The 7,102-nt window shown below is 46.8% G+C and overlaps 1 pseudogene; it reads left to right on the top strand.

Moving 5' to 3' along the window:
* The first annotated feature begins 6,736 nt into the window (after positions 1–6,736).
* Positions 6,737–6,854, top strand: LOC126102258 (5S ribosomal RNA; annotated as a pseudogene).
* Positions 6,855–7,102: the final 248 nt, after the last annotated feature.

Below are 7,102 nucleotides of genomic sequence, written 5' to 3'. Positions count from 1 at the left end.
CAGAGCAAGTTTTGGCAAAGATATTACAGATGCGCAAATAAAAAGAAAAATCATAACATGAAATCACGCCTGAAGTCCACGGCTGATCTGAAGAAGACGGAAAACGTCAAAATAATATTAAAAAAGTGGGGAGAATTGTTCATGAAGGTTTTTGATGGGGATGACTGTAACTCTACGATACACAAAATTCACGGAAAATCTCCCTGTCTCCATTTTTTATTAAGTCCTTAAAAATTGTTAATTAGCAGATTTTATTTTTATTTCACAAAAATGAAACATTTTTTTAGCAAAAGTGATACACCTTCCTCATCGGGCGATATTTAGATACTCTGCGGTAGCAAATCAAAAATTAAATAACAACATACACTACTGGCCATTAAAATTGTTACACCAAGAAGAAATACAGATGATAAATGGGTATTCATTGGACAAATATATTATACTAGAACTGACATGTGAATACATTTTCACGCAATTTGGTTGCGTAGATCCTGAGAAATCAGTACCCAGAACAACCACCTCTGGCCGTAATAGCCCGCATCTCGTGGTCGTGCGGTAGCGTTCTCGCTTCCCACGCCCGGGTTCCCGGGTTCGATTCCCGGCGGGGTCAGGGATATTCTCTGCCTCGTGATGGCTGGGTGTTGTGTGCTGTCCTTAGGTTAGTTAGGTTTAAGTAGTTCTAAGTTCTAGGGGACTGATGACCGTAGCAGTTAAGTCCCATAGTGCTCAGAGCCGTGTGAACCATGTGGCCGTAATAACGGCCTTGATACGCCTGGGAATTGAGTCAAACAGAGCTTGGATGGCGTGTTCAGGTACAGCTGCCCATGCAGCCTCAGCACGATACCACAGTTCATCAAGAGTAGTGACTGGTGTATTGTGACGAGCCAGTTGCTCGGCCACCATTGACCAGACGTTTTCAATTGTGGAGAGATCTGGAGAATGTACTGGCCAGGGCAGCAGTCGAACATTTTCTGTATCCAGAAAGGACCGTACAGGACCTGCAACATGCGGTCGTGCATTATCCTGCTTAAAGGTAGGGTTTCGCGTGGATCGAATGAAGGGTAGAGCCACGAGTCGTAACACATCTGAAATGTAACGTCCACTGTTCAAAGTGCCGTCAATGCGAACAAGAGGTGACCGAGACGTGTAACCAATGGCACCCCATACCATCACGCCGGGTGATACGCCAGTATGGCTATGACGAATACACGCTTCCAATGTGCGTTCACCCCGATGTCGCCAAACGCTGATGCGACCATCATGATGCTGTAAACAGACCCTGGATTCATCCGAAAAAATGACGTTTTGCCATTCGTGCACCCAGGTTCGTCGTCGAGTACACTATCGAAGGCGCTACTGTCTGTGATGCAGCGTCAAGGGTAACCGCAGTCACGGTCTCCGAGCTGATAGTCCATGCTGCTGCAAACGTCGTCGAAGTGTTCGTGCAGGTGGTTGATGTCTTGCAAACCTCCCATCTGTTGACTCAGGGATCGAGACGTGGCTGCACGATCCGTTACAGCCATGGGGATAAGAAGCCCGTCATCTCGACTGCTAGTGATACGAGGCCGTTGGGATCCAGCACGACGTTCCGTATTACCCTGCTGAACCCACCGATTCCATATTCTGCTAACAGTAATTGGATCTCGCCCAAGGCGGGCAGCAATGTCGCGATACGATAAACCGCAATCGCGATAGGCTACAATCCCACCTTGATTAAAGTCGGAAACGTGATGGTATGCATTTCTCCTCCTTACACGAGGCATCACAACAACGTTTCACCAGGCAACGCCGGTCAACTGCTGTATGAGAAATCGGTTGGAAACTTTCCTCATGTCAGCACGTTGTAGGTGTCGCCACGGGCGCCAACCCTGTGTGAATGCTCTGAAAAGCTAATCATTTGCATATCACAGCATCTTCTTCCTGTCGGTTAAATGTCGCGTCTGTAGCACGTCATCTTCGTGGTGTAGCAATTTTAATGGCCAATAGTGTATATTCTAACACAAAAATGACACCCTGAAGGCATTATCCGAATGTGACGAAAATCGGCAGATATGATGTACGTATGGAGACAAACGAATGATTACAATTTCAGAAAAAAAGACTGGGTGTATTGCTCGAGGAAAGGAGCTTTACAAACTGAGCTAGTCAATAACGCTTTGGTCCACCTCTGGCCCTTATGCAAGCAATCATTCGTCTTGTCATCGTCAGGGATATCGCGTCAAATTCTCTCTAACTGGTGCGTTAGATAGTCAAATTCCCGAGATGGTTGGAGGGCACAATCCATAGTGCTCATTTCTGGAGAGACCCAGCGACCTTGCTGAACACGGTAGGGTTTGGCAGGACGAAGACAAAGCAGTAGAGGCTCTAGACGTGGGCATGCGGACATTATCTTGCTCAAATGCATGCCAAAGGTGGCTTGCCATAAAGGACAACAAAACGAGGTGCAGAATGTCGTCGATGTAACACTGTGCTGCAAGGATGCCACGGGTGACTATAAAAAAAAAAAGGGTGTCAAGCTATGAAAAGAAGTGGCACTCCAGACCATCACTCGTGGTCGTAGTACCGTATGGCGGCCGTTAGTCAGGTTGGCATCCCACCACTGTCTGGGACGTACTATCAGAGTATGCAGATAAAATAGCTCCATATTTAGCAATTATATACAACCACTCGCTCACAGAAAGGTCCGTACCTAAAGACTGGAAAATTGCTCAACTCACACCAATACCCAAAAAGGGAAGCAGGAATAATCTGCTGAATTACAGGCCTATATTTAGTTATTTATTTATTTATTTATGCATTTATTTAACCTGGCAAGATTAGGGCCTTCAGGCCCTCTCTTACACCTAACCAGGCATACTCAGATTCAACGAATTTCAGTTTCTACAGAACATTAAGGACATATAACATGTTATACAGTATTAATGTTAAAGAAAAAAATAGAGATTATAAAAGTAGTACAATGATAATTATAACAATAAAAAATAATTATAACAATCAAAAAATAATTATAACAACCAAAAAATAATTATAACAATCAAGAATAATAATCATACTAGTAATGACTATGTATATGAAAGTAAACATATTTTTCTTTTATGAATGTCAGTCCTATTGCTAGTTGGGAATTTTCTCGTTATATTCTTGTAGCTTGTGAATTATTCTCATCAAGCAGAGACATAAGACGATAGAATGGCGTGAAAGAGATATAGAAGAGGTAGATAGGTTAGAGGAAGAGAAATAGAATGGTAAAATTCGAAGCTATGATGGAGAGGAGAAAGAAAGAGATGAGAGGGGCACAACAATGGTGGCTATACCGTCCCTAATATGTAAGTCTTGAGTTCCCTCTTGAATCACTAACGTCGATTTGCAGTAGGGTTTTGGAACATGTACTGTATTCGAACATTATGAATTACCTCGAAGAAAACTACACTCCTGGAAATTGAAATAAGAACACTGTGAATTCATTGTCCCAGGAAAGGGAAACTTTATTGACACATTCCTGGGGTCAGATACATCACATGATCACACTGACAGAACCACAGGCACATAGACACAGGCAACAGAGCATGCACAATGTCGGCACTAGTACAGTGTATATCCACCTTTCGCAGCAATGCAGGCTGCTATTCTCCCATGGAGACGATCGTAGAGATGCTGGATGTAGTCCTGTGGAACGGCTTGCCGTGCCATTTCCACCTGGCGCCTCAGTTGGACCAGCGTTCGTGCTGGACGTGCAGACCGCGTGAGACGACGCTTCATCCAGTCCCAAACATGCTCAATGGGGGACAGATCCGGAGATCTTGCTGGCCAGGGTAGTTGACTTACACCTTCTAGAGCACGTTGGGTGGCACGGGATACATGCGGACGTGCATTGTCCTGTTGGAACAGCAAGTTCCCTTGCCGGTCTAGGAATGGTAGAACGATGGGTTCGATGACGGTTTGGATGTACCGTGCACTATTCAGTGTCCCCTCGACGATCACCAGTGGTGTACGGCCAGTGTAGGAGATCGCTCCCCACACCATGATGCCGGGTGTTGGCCCTGTGTGCCTCGGTCGTATGCAGTCCTGATTGTGGCGCTCACCTGCACGGCGCCAAACACGCATACGACCATCATTGGCACCAAGGCAGAAGCGACTCTCATCGCTGAAGACGACACGTCTCCATTCGTCCCTCCATTCACGTCTGTCGCGACACCACTGGAGGCGGGCTGCACGATGTTGGGGCGTGAGCGGAAGACGGCCTAACGCTGTGCGGGACCGTAGCCCGGCATCATGGAGACGGTTGCGAATGGTCCTCGCCGATACCCCAGGAGCAACAGTGTCCCTAATTTGCTGGGAAGTGGCGGTGCGGTCCCCTACGGCACTGCGTAGGATCCTACGGTCTTGGCGTGCATCCGTGCGTCGCTGCGGTCCGGTCCCAGGTCGACTGGCACGTGCACCTTCCGCCGACCACTGGCGACCACATCGATGTACTGTGGAGACCTCACGCCCCACGTGTTGAGCAATTCGGCGGTACGTCCACCCGGCCTCCCGCATGCCCACTATACGCCCTCGCTCAAAGTCCGTCAACTGCACATACGGTTCACATCCACGCTGTCGCGGCATGCTACCAGTGTTAAAGACTGCGATGGAGCTCCGTATGCCACGGCAAACTGGCTGACACTGACGGCGGCGGTGCACAAATGCTGCGCAGCTAGCGCCATTCGACGGCCAACACCGCGGTTCCTGGTGTGTCCGCTGTGCCGTGCGTGTGATCATTGCTTGTACAGCCCTCTCGCAGTGTCCGGAGCAAGTATGGTGGGTCTGACACACCGGTGTCAATGTGTTCTTTTTTCCATTTCCAGGAGTGTATTTATTGACACATAGGCAGCACGGTTTCAGAAAATATCGTTCTTGTGAAACACAACTAGCTCTTTATACTGATGAAGTAATAAGTGCTATCGACAGGGGACGTCAAATTGATTTCATATTTTTAGGTTTCCAGAAGGCTTTCGACACCGTTCCTCACAAGCGTCTTCTAACCAAACTGCGTGCCTACGGAGTATCGTCTCAGTTGTGCGACTGAATTCGTGATTTCCTGTCACAAAGGTCACAGTTCGTAGTAATAGACGGAAAGTCATCGAGTAAAACAGAAGTAATATCCGACGTTCCCCAAGGAAGTGTTATAGGCCCTCTATTGTTCCTGATCTATATTAACGACATACGAGACAATCTGAGTAGCTGTCTTAGATTATTTGCAGATGATGCTGTATTTACCGTGTTGTAAAGTCAACAGATGATCAAAACGACTTGCAAAATGATTTAGATAAGATATCTGTATGGTGCGAAAAGTGGCAATTGACCCTGAATAAGGAAAAGTGTGAAGTTATTCACATGAGTACTAAAAGAAATCAACTAAATTTAGATTACGCGATAAGTCACACAAATCTGAAGACTGTAAATTCAACTAAATACTTAGGGATTACAATTACAAATAACCTAAATTGGAACGATCACATAGATAATATTGTGGGTAGAGCAAACCAAAGACTGCGATTCATTGGCAGAACACTTAGAAGATGCAACAGGTCTACCAAAGAGACTGCTTACACTACGCTTGTCCGCCCTATTCTGGAGTACTGCTGTGCGGTGTGGGATCCGCATCAGATGGGACTGACGGATGACATCGAAAAAGTACAGGGAAGGTTTTGTATTATTACGAAATAGGGAAGATAGTGTTACAGACATGATATGTGAATTGGAGTGGCAACCATTAAAACAAATACGTTTTTCGTTGAGACGGGATCTTCTCACGAAATTTCAATCACCAGTTTTCTCCTCCGATTGCGAAAACATTGTGTTGGCACCCACATACATAGGGAGAAATTATCATCAAGATAAAGTAAGAGAAATCAGGACTCGCACAGAAAAATTTAAGTGCTCGTTTTTCCCGCGTGCCGTTCGAGAGTGGAACTGTAGAGAGACAGCTTGAAGGTGGTTGATTGAACCCTCTGCCAGGCACTTTATTGTGAATAGCAGAGTAATCACGTAGATGTAGATGTAGAGATGTCTCCAGGCACAGCTTCGTTGGTCATCGGGACTCAGTCCGAAGCGAGACCCATCGCTGAAGGCAATTCTACTACAGTCAATGAGAATCCGGACCGAAGACGTGTATGGAGACGCTCCGGACAGTGATGGAATACCAAGCTGACTATCGCCCGTCATACCACCCTACAATCAGGAATGATGGTCTGGAGTGGCATTTCTTTTTATAGAAGGACTCCTTTTGTTGTCATATGCGGCACCCTCACAGCACAGCAGTACGTCGACGATATTCTGCCCTGTTTTGTTACCCTTCATGGCGAGCCATCGTGGGTTTACATTTCAGCAAGACAATGCCCACTCGCAAACACCGAGGGTTTCTATTGCTTGTCTTCGTGTTTGCCAAACGCTTCCTTGGCCAGCAAGCTAAACAGATCTCTTCCGAATTGAGAACGTTTGAGGCATTATGGGTAGGGCCTTCCAGACAGATCGGGATTTTGGAAACCTAACGCATCAGTTGGACAGAATTTGCCACGATATCCCTCAGGACGTCCAACAACTCTATCAATCTGTACCAAGACAAATATCTGCTTGCACAAGGGCCAGAAGTGGACCAATGCGATGCTGGTTGCTCAGTCTAAAAAGCCCTTTCTTTTGAATAAATCATCCAATTTTTCTAAAACTGTACCCATTTATTTGTCTGTACATGTATAGCGGCAACGGCTTTGCCGCAGTGGATACACCGGTTCCCGTGAGATCACCGAAGTTCAGCGCTGTCGGGCGTGGTCGGCACTTGGATGGGTGACCATCCGGGCCGCCATGTGCTGTTGCCATTTTTCGGGGTGCCCTCATCCTCGTGATGCCAACTGAGGAGCTACTCGACCGAATAGTAGCGGCTACGGTCAAACAAAACCATCGTATCGACCGGGAGAGCGGTGTGCTGACCACACGCCCCTCCTATCCGCATCCTCTACTGAAGATGACACGGCGGTCGGATGGTCCCCGTAGGCCACTCGTGGCCTGAGGACGGAGTGAGTACATGAATGGCACATCTACTGATTTCCATCCCAATCGGACAATT

Source organism: Schistocerca cancellata, chromosome 9, assembly GCF_023864275.1.
Source record: "Schistocerca cancellata isolate TAMUIC-IGC-003103 chromosome 9, iqSchCanc2.1, whole genome shotgun sequence".
NCBI classification, from domain to species: domain Eukaryota; kingdom Metazoa; phylum Arthropoda; class Insecta; order Orthoptera; family Acrididae; genus Schistocerca; species Schistocerca cancellata.
This window is presented reverse-complemented; position numbering and strand designations above follow the sequence as displayed.